Below are 14,461 nucleotides of genomic sequence, written 5' to 3' on the forward strand. Positions count from 1 at the left end.
ATGTCGTGTAACAGTTGATCTATCAATCTACTTTCATATTTCAATGGTATGTAAATCTCTATTCCCTCTAAAAACGAGTAGGTCTCAATTTCCTTTTATCTTCACCAGTCGTATGATATGCCATCCAACACAACCCAGCTATTGGCTTGCTCGATCGTATTGTTCGGGAAACTTGAGCATCGATACATCAACCCCTAATGCCTGACTCGTGGCAGCAATTTCATTCAGTTGCGCAAAACCAAAGGCTACCTCTTTTTGTCTTGTCGATGAATGTTCTCCATGAAAATCATCGCACGGCGTACGCATCTTTCATAACCAAAGTACTATTCTTAATCATACTGCTACAAGTTTGAACCAATACAAGTAATAGAAATCTTAGTCCTCGCTTCATATCAAATTGCTCCAGCCGATTCTAGTTTTAGGTTGAAGCAGGAAGTTTACGTAGATTCGCTGGCCCACTCATTCCTCTCTACCCTCTTCATATGATTCATTTCTATGTGTTTCTATGTAGCCGACAAAATATCAACAAATTATAGTCCATCCAAACAAACAGTACATGCATAGAGTATCGTGAATATATAACATGATGCTTCACATGATTCTGAAGTCTTGAAAACTATAACAGTGATAATTCATCTTCAATAGGAACTTCTAATTACATGTTATCTAGAAGTGGACTATCAGGCTTAGACCTGCACAACTGGTGAGTTACCATTGTCAAATTCCTTTTCCTCCAAAATGGCCACAAAGCAAGGTAAAAACTGCCAATGGTTTAATTAAAAAAAAAGTAGAGCTTGGATGAAAAAATGATTTGCTAGCCCGCAAGAACTCTCGTAAGGGTGCTCTGAAGTGATGCGACTGAATCTATGGCAGACTTAGCAAGCCAACTCATTCCCACTTTAATTCGATGCTCATCCGTGGGCAATCTTATCAGATGTGCAAATTTTCTCGCTGCAAATGCAGAAATATATGGATTAACATCATTTTTTTTTCAAAGGACCAGTGTGACAGAAGTAAAGAAAAGAACCTGCATGTCCAACTGGACCTTCCAGAGTTAATCCATCAATGAACTTGGTGAAATTGCAGCATCATTTCTTCCCAATGTCATCATCTCGCCCAAGTTTTGAAACCTGGAAATTATATTAACAGAATCATGCACCAGTCACATATCCAAAGCTTCTACCAGTATGATCTACAAAAAATAAAAGTTGCCACACACTAGTAGAGGTACCACAGAAGGATACTTAATGGTGTTTGTGATGGATAACAGTAAAGTGCTCCTTGTCACTGGGGGATGTCAACGTGCAACTGAAGCTAACTTGTTACCTCCACCCAAATTTAATAGAACCAGTCATTGGGGGAAGGAAGGTGAGACAAAGCTACAAGATGCATGCTGATCACAAGCAAGGGCACTGCATTGCAAATCGAGCAGATTGAACCATAAAAAATGTCCAGCACAAAAGGCACAAGTGAAATGAAAGACCTAAAGGCAGAAGAGGATGGTCATTGATTGCTGCCCACAGATTCCAACCAGTGGAATCCGCTTGCTAAAAAGCAACCTGGTAGGCCACGAAAGAAATGACTAAAATTGGCAAGGAGATAGCAAAACTAAGAAAGGTGCAGATGTTAAAGTTGCACTACAACATCATACTCCAATAGATGAATTGCATTTCTTGCTTGTTTACCTGAGCGGTGGCTGGAAGAATCTTTCCATCTGAATCTCTTAATGCAGAAGAATCACCAAGGGCAAAAATGCGTGGGTGGCCCTTGACACGTAGAGTTTCATCAGTTTCTGTTTGACCATGGGCAGTCAAAGGAAGCTCATGCGGCTTATCCCAAGGTTCTAATTCGGGAAGTGAAGGCTTAGAGCCCACAATCCATAGGACCAAATCCGCCTCCAGAATTTGACTTCGTAGTCCCCTTTGAGCAGGTTGAAGTTCCAGTATAAATGTCTCAACATCATCTTCTGCCGCAAAGCCCTTAGTGGGTCCACTCTTTTTCTGCATTTCAGGATCTTCAGAGTTTCCACTGAAACAGAAAGAATCTTCAGCATCGCTGGACTTCCTTATATTGTGTACAAAGTAACCCAGAAGCAGCTCAACTTTCCTTGATGAAAGAACCTGGTATGAATAGCAAAAGCTGTACATCATGATCCACCCTCTGTAGTGTCATATCTTCATACCTCCAGATAAAAGTTCATATAGCATTGGCTTGAAAACAAATCGCTCAGATTGGTCAACAAGGACCTACCGCATTATCAAAGTGACACAATTTAATAAGATGGCTCAAGCTGAATAAGTAATTTGAACATTATACGCGGCATCAAATGACAACATACTGGTTTCAACAAAATATAGAGACTTCTATAAGACAGTTTGTTATAGTCTAGAGGAGTGATCTTTGTTCAAATATGCAAGTTCTGCTTACGATTCCATTCCAGCAACAGGGATGTATCAATGTAGAACGTGTACTAACTATACAAGGATCAAAGGAACTACCTGAGGTTTCTTGCTGTCAGGCCAGACAAGTGATTCCAGTCTCAAAGCAGTGTATAAACCCCCAAATCCACCACCTAATATACACACCCTTGGTCTCTGCAAAGAAAGGTTTCTTCTGTAAAACTTAACAATAAGTACCTTGGGATTCATGTACAATAATTTCAAAAGAATATGAGGAAAATAAACATATTCAGGAGTGATGACAGAGAATAAAGCAAACACCTCCACCCACAAAACCATAGTAATTAGATTCAACTAAACTCTTCTCAGTTTCATCATCTCTTCTGCTTCTAACCAATCCATGATTAACCTCATTCCCAAGCCACAAGGCTCAAAGTTATAAATTATATCAAAGGCAAAGCCCAACCTTAAACACTGAGCTAGAATGAGACTAACTTTGGGCAGAGCCCAAGTGGCACATGGAATTGGTGGGAGGTATTGGAGTGGACTGATCCATTCACAGAAACCCACACCCATACTGAGGATTTGACCCTAGTGTTTCAGCCAGGCATTGCCAATGATGACAGAGAAAATTTCGTCCAAGATGAGAATTTCCCCATCATCAGCAAAAGGAAATAACTGAATAAGTAATGTTGGGTCAGCATCACCATTTTCTGCGATGCATGGACTTGGCAAAGGGGCGTCGGCGTCGGCGTCGGAGTCGGGCGACGGACTCCGACGCCGACGGAGGCAACCAGCGAAGGGCGTCGGCGTCGAGTCGGGTTCGGGGGAGGAGGCGGCGTCGGCGTCGGCGTCGGCGTCGGAGTCGGAGTCGAGGGCGATGGAGTCAACCGGCGAAGGTGGAGGGCCGTCGGCGTCGCGTTTCGCTGGAAGAGAGGGGCACGACTTCACGGAGGGGGAGAGAGAGAGCAAAGGGGATGTCGTGAGAGGGAGGCGGAGGAGTGTCGAACACGACGAGGCAGCTCAGCACCAAGCTGGCAGCATACGGCACCAGCTTCTTCAGCAACCTCGTCTCCGAGCCTTCCGTGGGTGGGGGTCTCGCTCGGCGGGCGACGCTCGCCGACGTTGAGGGGAGCTCGAAGAGGCCTGCCTCTCCTCCGCGTGCTGCATCTGCGATCCCGGGAATGCCGAAACGAATGACGGAGCAGCAACGAGCCCGAAGAGAGAAGCGAGTGAGCACCGGGGTAGCGGCGGCCGTAATGTGGTTCGTCGGCGATGGCAGGAGAACGGCCGCCTGATGCACGGCGGAGCAACAACGAGCGCGGAGAGAGAATTTCAGATTCAAAAATTCGAAAGGAAAGAAATGGAGAGGGACAAAGAGGAACGAACGGCCATTTTCTTTCTCAAACGAAGGAAAGAGAAAAGTTTCTGCAGTAAATGCTCGACAGGAGAGAGAGCGTGTAGGCCGGGGAGGAGAGGACGTCCTTTCTTCTGCCAGCCAAGCCGAGCCGCTAGCCGAGACGAGAGTTAGAGGAGAGAGGAAGAAGCGCTGAGTCGAGAGCAGACGCCTGACTTTATGGGTCCCACGAGGACACATGTCGCGCTCCCATCGCCTTCTTGTTTGCCACGCTGGAGCATAAGACGTACCCAATATTTTCTCGTAGAAGCGACGACACTCGATTTCTTGTTTCCTACGTACTGTCTGAAGAAGCAATGACACTTTGGACTCGAGTTCTAGCTTCCTATGTAAACCCGATCAAAGGCCCCGAGAAGAGCGGTCTTCTTCCTCCTCCCGTAATCTCAAGCCACCCACTTCCGCTTTCACATTCTATTTCGAGCCGCCTCTCATGGCGGGCGAAGGAAAATCGCCTGTCTCATCATCTTTTCCTCTGTCTCCGCCCATCTTCGGAGGCACAAACGTGGGTCAAGTCCGGTTACTTCTACGCCGGCAGCAAAATCCCGATCTCGGACATTGATTCCTCCTTGTTCTCTCACCTCATATGCGCTTTTGCTTACATCCACTCTTCGACCTATCAGCTCTCCGTCAACTCCTCGACCGAGCAATTCTTCTCCACCTTCACGAGCACCGTTAAACGCAAGAATCCTTCGATCACCACTCTGCTATCAGTGTGGGCAGCAGCGTGGGCAGGCCGAGAGGATCCTTCAGCTTTCGTTTCGATGCTCAGTGAGTCTTCTTCAAGAAGGTTCTTTATCGAGTCTACCATAGAAAAGGCAAGGCTTTATGGGTTCAGTGGGGTTGATCTCTGTGGGGTCTTGCGCAGTGGGAGCATTAACGTGACCAATTTGAGTGCCCTTTTGCGGGAGTGGAGAGATGGAGTAGATGCCGAATCAAGAAAATCTGGGAAACCTCAGTTGCTGCTAGTAATGGCTGTGTATAGTCAACCCATTTTTAACAATTCGGAGAAATTTGGACTGGGTTCACCTAAGTGCGTATGATTACCATCTCCCCACCAGGGAAAGATTTGCTCTCCCTCACGCAGCTTTATTTGACCCAGCAAGCTCGAAGAACACAGACTTCTGCATCACCTCGTTGCTGACTAGAGGATTTCCCGCAAGAAAGCTGGTTCTGGGCTTGCCCTACCATGGCTATGCTTGGCAGCTCGAGGATTCGAGCGCTGATGCCATTGGCTATCCAGCAGTGGGGCCTGCTGTGACGACGGATGGGTCATTTAGATACAAGGCTATAAAATCTTATATCCGAGATTTCAGTTATGGTGCCAGTCCTGTTTATAATGGTACATATGTGGTGAATCTTTTCAGAAAGGGATCGGTATGAATCAATTTCGATGATGTGGAGGCCATCCGAGCCAAAGTAACTTATGCCAAGGAAAAGGGGCTCCTTGGTTACAATGTGTTTCAAGTCAACAATGATCAGAACTGGGTCCTTTCTCGGACAAGTTAGGATTAAGTACCTCACAGGAATTTCTGAAGGTTTTAAAAAATTATTGCATTGAAAATGTAGAACTAAATGTTGTTAGGGAAATCCCTTATGATATTTTGAAGATGACAAAATAAATCAAAGGATACTAACATGTTTAATGGTTAAGTAATAGACCATGCAGATGATAGAACATGTAAAGGATATTGTCAAAGTCAGAAGACTGCCAGAAGACTGAACGTAACACATGTCCAAAGTATATTCTGAAGATTTCCAGACTTCTATGTCAAAGTCTGAAGACTGCCAGACTTTAGTATCAAAGTTTATTCTACATCAGAAGTCTGTCAACTCTGACAAATTCCAGACTGAACGTGAATGATGAACCAGAAGACAGACTCTATGCTGAAGCTAAACTGGGTACAGACCTTAAAGCTAAATCTGTTCAGAAGCAGAATATGTTCAGACCCAGATTGTAAAGTCTATTACACTCAGACTCAGATTGTAAAGTCTATTGCTCTCAGACTTTACATCCAGAACTCGACAGAACGTAACTCAAGCCCAATCATATAACGGCTAGTGATCTGGTTTGGATTCCACATCAGGATTGATTTGATTGACTCAATCTAATTGATTGACGATTGAATATTGAAGACAAGAACTTTCTATACGAAGAAGCTTTACTTATGGAAACCAAGATTCCGTTTGTATGGGCGATCGGAATCATTTTGGGATTCTACCTTTGTCACTCAACGGCTACCAAATCTTCTAGATACAAAGCTGTCCAATGGATATATTGGAAGACGATCCTCAAGATACTGTCCAATGGGTAGTTTGGAAGTGGAAGAGTATTTAAGGAGATGAAGGACTGATGAGCAAGTAAGAGACGGAGTGTAGAATTTATAATTCCAAAGTCTGAGCAACCTTCGATCATATACTTGTCTCTTGAGAGCTTAAACGTTTGTGATCGTGAGAGAAATACCAAAAGAGTGACTTAGTGAGATAGTGTGATCTACTAAATGTTTGCACTCAAAGTTGTAATCTCTTGTTGATTTTATAGTGGAATCTAGCCAAGAAGGCTGTTAGCATGGGAGAGTGGACGTAGGTTTGGATTAAGCCGAACCACTATAAATCTTGTGTTCTTATTCTCTTCCTTAACTCCTTTGTTTGAAGTTTATTTTATTCTGCATATATTTGCCAATATTTATTATAAACACCTATTCACCCCCTCTAGGTGTTCATACTAGCACTCTCAATTGGTATTAGAGCCAAGTGCTCGGTTTATAAAAGTGTTTTTACTTTTGAGCTAAAGATTCTTTATGGCTAGTACGTTGGCACCAGGACTTATGGAAGGGCAAAGCAACACAAGGCCACCATATTTTGATGGAAAGGAATACGACGTGTGGAAGAACAAAATGAAAGCATTCCTAAGATCCAGAGATCCCTTGCAATGGGATGTTGTGGAAAAAGGAATCAATCTCACTGCTGCGTCTACATCAAATAAGAATGGCAAAGACAAAGAAACCAAACCCCCCGCTCCTACGTCTCGGACGGAGTTGTCTAAAAGAGAAGCGCTTGATGCAAAAGCCATTTATTCTTTATATTGCACATTGTCTCCTGCTGAATATAATAGAATCTCTTCATGTGAAACAGCAAAAGAAGTTTGGGATAGACTTCATGTTACATATGAAGGGACCGATCATGTAAAAGAGACAAAAGTAAACTTCCTGCTCGGCAAATATGAATCCTTCAAGATGAAGCAAGGAGAGTCAATTGGAGATATGTTTAGCCGTTTTACAGAAATTGTAAATGGTTTAGCATATCAAGGTCGGCCTATTTCTTCTCCAATGAAGGTCAACAAACTCTTGCGAGGTCTCTCAAAAGATTGGAACCATGTCAAGACCTCAATCCGGGAAACTCATAGGATTATGCCACTTTCCGTTGATGAATTAATCGGCACTCTTCAATCCTATGAAGTGGAACAACTCAATGATGAAGATCCCGAAGGTAAGAAGTCCATCGCTTTAATATTTAATGTTGTTTTTTATGAAACAGACTCAGAAAATGACATGGACAACGAAGAACTTGCTTTTATGATCGAGAAATTCAAAAAGCTGAGTAGAAAAGGAAGGAAGTTTAGTGAAAGAAGACAATACAAGCAGAATGGCAAAAAAAGAACAATGAAAGAAGATGATGAGCAAGGAAATTTATGCTTGATGGCACATTCAGAATCTGAGTCTGACTCAAACACAGATTCAGAATCAGAGTCTGACTTAGACACAGACTCAGAATCTGATGAGGAAATCGAGGTAAGCCATTCAAAAATTCCTCTCAAAGTTTCAAAGTATATAAATGACCTTTGCTTAAATCTCAAATCTTCTCTTAAAAGAATCTTCAAACTAAAAAAGGAGAATTCACGTCTTAGGAAACATGATCTTTCTCAAAAAGAAAATTTTGAAATTTTGCAAAAAGATTTTCTATAAACAAAAGAAAGTCGAGTTTTACTTGTCAAAGAAATTGATTCTTTGAAGAAAGAATTTTCAAATATTTCGACAAGATTCTCAAATGGATCAAAAACATTAGAGCATATCCTTTCCATACAAGTTCCTTACTATAATAAGTCAAGACTTGGTTTCAATAAGGAAAGTGATTCTCTAATTGATTTTCCTAAAGTCAAGGAAAGACTTAGACAAAGACCTCCAAAGGAATTTTACAAAAATCATTTTCAAAAAGTGTCTGTAAAACCTGTTGGTTGAAATGCCCTCAAATGTTCAAATTGTGGAGATTCAAAACACTTTGAGAAAGATTGTCCTAAAGACTGGAGACCTATTAAGAAAAATTGGGTAAAAATAGCATACTCTACTAACTCTCATGGACCCAAGGAAAAATGGGTACCAAAGAAAAGATGAGTTGTTTTCAGGATATGAAGAAGAAAGAAGAAAGAGGATTTGGTAAAGAATTTTTTATTCTCAATTTGATTTGGGCAATAATTCTCATTATACTTGATATTTGATATATCCTTGGTTAATTGAGATTTTATAATGATCATATTTTGCTTTATGGAAGAAAGAATCGTATGATTTGTTTTTGTGATTTGTGAGTTGAGATTTGATTTAGTACGTGTGATTATTTGAGATAATTCAGATTATTTTGTCTAATTTTATATTTCAGATTTAATCATATTTTGCAAAGTGAAAATCTGTTTTACGTGATGATGCAAGATATTCTTAGATATTCAAGAATTTTATTCTCTATGTTTTTATCGTACCATGACTAAGTGAGAATTTATTTTTCAAAATATCTTTGTGCATAATACTCTTTCTTTGAATACTTTGTTACAATGAATTAAGAAAGAATATTTGATTATGGAGATTTTCTATTTTACCTTAACGAAATGGAAGGATCCAAATTGATGGATACCAAAAAGGGAAATGAGTTGATTGCAAGAAATTCTTTAAGGGAAGGATAATTGCGAATCTACGCAAATTTTAGTGCAATCAGAAAATATCTCCTGCGACAATTGGTAATGATTTTTTTTTTTTTTTTAATCAATGGTATATTTGAAACATATACCTAGGTAAGAGAATTTTTTTATTTTCATCTCGCCTTACAAATTTCTACGTGCATTTATCATGATTTTGGATGATTGTTTATTATATTGCGAATATCTTCTGTCATAAATATAAGGTATTGCAATTTAGGCACATGACAGAAATATCTAATTTCCTTTTGCAAAATGCATATATGAAATTTATGCTCAAGGAAATCTCTTTGATCTCGAAAGATATTACTGCATATTCATGGATATTCTTGCTATATTCTTAGAAGATATATTCTATCTAGCAAGTTTGATATGCAAATCAAAGGAATATATTACGTGACATTTTTGCAAAGATGGTTATCCATTATACAAGATTTTGCAGGTGACAATAGAATCTTCCATATGAATTTTGGAAAGCTTGATCAGAAATTTGTGAAGATTCTATACTATCTTTTGGAAGTTCAAAAATTCTATTCCTTGTGCAAAATTTTTGCTTATTGAGGAAATCCCTTATGCGTCGTACAAAAAGGTTGAATAGTTCTGAATTTTAATATCTGATAATTTTATATATGCTATTCAATTTATTTATTCGAAGAAAAGGGCATTATATATTACGTGGATATTATTACAGCTTATTTGTGGAAAAAGTTTGTTAAGTTGATGCAGGTTGAATTCGAGAAAAGCTTAATTGAAGAAAATAAATTTTTGCCTCGAATTTCAAAATGCAAGTGATCGTTGCAGATGTTGTTGCTACAAAGGAAATACTAGAAAAATATTATGTTCAACGTGCACAAGCAACAATTGTTTCTATTTGCAAATCTTGTCATGATGACAGGGGAGAAATCGAATCCAAAAGAAAAGGAAAAGAATCGTGATCATCTCAAAAAGGCAACAAATTGAGGGGAGCATTGATCAATTATGGAAAAATCTTTTTGGATTGATCGTGATCTTATTATAAATAGAAGGAAATGTAAATGTATCAGAATTTGTTCTAAAAAATCCGGTTAGGGCATTTTTTATTACCTTTTGTCATTAACAAATCTCTTATTGATATTATTATTTTATTATGACAAAAGGTACGTGCATTTTATGATGCATCCGTGATTTTTATTGGATATTTGCTGATATATATGATCGAAGTGAGCTATATTGCATATTTTTAATATTCGATTTACTTTATAAAAGCTAATTTTTTGGAAATTATGATTCACGCAAGACAATTGTTATCATTTTATATTCTCTACGTGATACTTTTTCCATTATTATCGCTTTTTGATTATGACAAAAAGGAGAAGATATGAATATGCATATGTGTTGATTGGTTGATATTATCTATGGCATAATATTGAGCTGAGATTATTTTCTATATATTGTTATGCTCAATTTATTTGCTATCTTCTGATATCCTTTTATTTAAATTAATATTTTTACAAGCATGTTTACAAATCTGCATATTCAGAGATTGTTTTGTCATCAAAAATGGGGAGATTGTTAGGGAAATCCCTTATGATGTTTTGAAGATGACAAAATAAATCAAAGGATATTAACATGTTTAATGGTTAAGTAATAGACCATGTAGATGATAGAACATGTAAATGATATTGTCAAAGTCAGAAGACTGTCAGAAGACTGAACATAACACATGTCTAAAGTATATTCTGAAGATTTACAAACTTCTGTGTCAAAGTCTGAAGACTGCCAGACTTTAGTGTCAAAGTTTGTTCTACATCAGAAGTCTGTCAACTCTGACAAATTCCAGACCGAATGTGAATGATGAACCAGAAGACAGACTCTATGCTGAAGCTGAACTGGGTACAAACCTTAAAGCTAAATCTGTTCAGAAGCAGAATATGTTCAGACTCAGATTGTAAAGTCTATTGCACTCAGACTCAAATTGTAAAGTCTATTGCTCTCAGACTTTACATCCGTAACTCGACAGTAACGTAACTCAAGCCCAATCATATAACGGCTAGTGATCTGGTTTTGGATTCCACATCAGGATTGATTTGATTGACTCAATCTAATTGATTGACGATTGAATATTGAAGACAAGAACTTTCTATACGAAGAAGCTTTTACTTATGGAAACTAAGATTCCGTTTGTATGGGCGATCGGAATCATTTTGGGATTCTACCTTTGTCACTCAACGGCTACCAAATCTTCTAGATACGAGCTGTCCAATGGATATATTGGAAGACGATCCTCAAGATACTGTCCAACGGGTAGTTTGGAAGTGGAAGAGTATTTAAGGAGATGAAGGACCGATGAGCAAGTAAGAGACGGAGTGTAGAATTTATAATTCCAAAGTCTGAGCAACCTTCGATCATATACTTGTCTCTTGAGAGCTTAAACGTTTGTGATCGTGAGAGAAATACCAAACGAGTGACTTAGTGAGATAGTGTGATCTACTAAGTGTTTGCACTCAAAGTTGTAATCTCTTGTTGATTGCATAGTGGAATCTAGCCAAGAAGGCTGTTAGTGTGGGAGAGTGGACGTAGGCTTGGATTAAGCCGAACCACTATAAATCTTGTGTTCTTGTTCTCTTCCTTAACTCCTTTGTTTGAAGTTTATTTTTATTCTGCATATATTTGCCAATATTTATTATAAACACCTATTAACCCTATAGGTGTTCATACTAGCATTCTCAAATGTAATTCAAGGACTTAATTGCCTTGTCAGCTCAAGAGGCTAGTGAAGATCAGCAACACAGGCGATGGTTCTGGCTTGTTATGCTTATTTCGATTGCTGTAATTGTTCTCCTTGTATTTGGCCTGATATGCTACTTACAGAGGAGAACATTGAAATCAAAAGGTACGTTTTCTATACTTTCTTGGAGGATTACTTGTAATTTTGTGGGAATCGGGAACATTGACTTAGGAAGAATTAAAGTTCTAGACACATTTTCTTGATGTTGGTTCGCAGGTATTTCAGGTGTAATAAAAGGATTTAGTAGCCGATTAAAGACTATGGTGTGTAAAGGTGAAAGTCTTGAGAGTGGTACTCGTAGTCTGCGAACATTTGGTTATGCTACCCTCAAAGCAGCAAGCGATGACTTCTCAAGTGAAAATAAGCTTGGAGAGGGTGGATTTGGACCTGTTTACAAGGTAAAATATATGAGGCCATTCTTAAGCTAAAGATTATTATTTTATGTTTCATTGCAAATCCCATGAAGTACGTGTTGGGAGAACGAACCACGATTGAGGGCCCGATTTGGTCCTTTTGCTCTATAACATGCGTTCGTTGTTGCATAATACAAGCATGGAAAATAACTCACCCCCAAATGTTTTCTTATTTTTTCACGCTCAAGAAAATGTGGTCCTTCTCATTTATAGTCTGATTTATAATTGAGAAAGTGAAGGTAATGGGAACTTTTCGACAAAAAAAAAAAAAAATGGTAATGGGAACTTGCTACCCGTACTATGAGAGAGCAAATCTTTTCATATGTTAAGCATAGGTATGCCGGCTTTTCTGTAGCAGCTGCCGGTTGGTTGGTTTATACTCGCAGTTTCAATCATTGAAGCTACATGCCTCTAAAAGCAGAAAGCTTGAGATATTTAGAGATGCAGCGTAGGTCTTCTTAATGATGGATGCAAGCTTGTAAGTTTCATCATAGGAGGTTGGACTTGGATGCCTTCTGCTCAAGTTTTGTTTTTCATTTATGTTCCTTGGGGTTATGTGACATATGTCATAGACAAAAGACTGGCTTCCAGCATAAACGGTGAAAAGTTTTGTTAGTCTACCATGTTCAAGTGGAGTCGGTTGCCCATTCGACCATCGGCGTACTGTTGCTCGGGGCAAGTTGCCCAAAGGACGAGTACATTGCGGTGAAGAGACTTTCGAAAACTTCACACCAAGGGCTCGAGGAGTTCAAGAATGAAGTTATGCTCACTACCAGCCTGCAACATGTCAACCTTGTTCGCCTTATTGGATTTTGTACCAACGGGGAAGAAAAGATGCTGATCTATGAGTACATGCCAAATAAGAGCTTGGACTTCTACCTATTTGGTTCGACATCTTTCATGCTTCTTACGATAGTCATTGATCAAAACCTGGGTTTTTTAAGTGACATCTAGTGTGATACTCCAAAAAGCTTAGATGGGTCCTCAGTTCCACTACAAGGGCTAGGGCAGGTGGACCCTTTTAAGCATTTGGGCTACGCAATGGTATGCAATGCTCTAATTTCGCTTCTGTTCGATAGTCTTTAGGTTTTGATGATGCAGATCCAATAAGGAAATATTCTTGGATTGGGTGAAACGTGTTCATATCATAGAAGGCATTACATAGGGGCTTCTTTATCTCCAAGAATACTCGAATTTCACAATAATTCATAGACTTGAAAGCCAGCAATGTTCTTCCCGGACGATGAAATGAACCCCAAGATATCAGATTTTGGTTTGGCGAGAATATTCAAGAAGGATGACATTGAAGCAAATACCAGCCGAATTGTCGGGACATAGTAAGAGAGCTAACTAGGCCCTCCTAGTGTTACCTCATAGGTATTCTTCTGCTAAAAGCCTACTGCTTAAAACCAATTTTTGTTATTGCATACAGTGGGTATGTTCCGCGAGAATATGTGAGGAAGGGCATATACTCGATGAAGTACAAAATCTACGGCTTTGGGGTGCTGCTGTTGCAAATCATCGGTGGTAGAAGGACCTCATGTTACTACGGCCTGAATGAAAATCTGAATCTTCTTGATTATGTAAGTAGAGATTATTTGTGATTCCAAAATTTTCTGGGCTCAATTTTAGGAACATGAATTTTGACTTTTAACCGCTGGCGTTCTTAATTTCAGGCATATGAGCAGTGGAAAGACGATAAATGCATGGAGTTCATTGACCCGTCTTTGGATGACTCTTCATCATCCTGTAAGCTCTTGAGATGCATGCAAGTGGCTCTTCTATGCGTGCAAGAGAAGCACAGGGACAGGCCATCCATGTTGGAAGTCTATTCAATGCTCAAGAATGAATCTTCAGCCGTGAACTTCCCCAAGAAGCCTGCATTTTCAATTAATAAGGATGAAGATGAGGATGGCAAGTGCTTGCTTAAGGAAGCAGTTCATTCAGTCAATGATGCATCAATTTCTGAATTGTTTCCTCGCTGATTGTACATTGCATGTATCCAGTGTTGTGAAAACTAATACCATATAGAGATTCTTTTGTTAACTTATTTGGTTGCCTAGTAATTCGTATGTGCCAGTGGCATTTTTTTCCCCAATTAATTGTAATATTTTTTGACATCTGTGTATATATATTTTTTAATCATTTAGAGGCAGTTCAAGTTGGAAATGATCGATACCTAATCCGGTTCAATTCCACCTAGGTACCGAGAATCGGACTACGGGGATTGGTTTCTAGTTTTTAGAATTGGGGACTGGGCCCGACCAGTCCGGTTCGGTTCTGGATGGTCGATGAAAGCGGTCGCTGCTCTCTTTATTCCCAGCCTTTGCTTGATCATACCATGAACTCAAGGCGTCGTTCTCACAATCGGCTTGAAAAGACTTGAGAGTCATGGGCAAATCGGACCCCAAACCACAAAAATCCGGCAATGTTCTTTCTTCCATCTTAATATAGGTTTAAGTGATGGGACGAGTCGGAGACTTTTGCCTACATAGCACACAACTA

At 39.5% G+C, this 14,461-nt stretch overlaps 2 pseudogenes; one reads left to right on the plus strand and one right to left on the minus strand.

Moving 5' to 3' along the window:
- Nucleotides 1-695: 695 nt before the first annotated feature.
- Nucleotides 696-3,996, minus strand: LOC120287088 (annotated as a pseudogene).
- A 116-nt stretch (nucleotides 3,997-4,112) lies between these two features.
- LOC104438844 lies at nucleotides 4,113-14,074 on the plus strand (annotated as a pseudogene).
- The last annotated feature ends 387 nt before the right edge of the window (nucleotides 14,075-14,461 follow it).

Source organism: Eucalyptus grandis, chromosome 8, assembly GCF_016545825.1.
Source record: "Eucalyptus grandis isolate ANBG69807.140 chromosome 8, ASM1654582v1, whole genome shotgun sequence".
In the NCBI taxonomy this organism is placed as follows: Eukaryota; Viridiplantae; Streptophyta; class Magnoliopsida; order Myrtales; family Myrtaceae; genus Eucalyptus; species Eucalyptus grandis.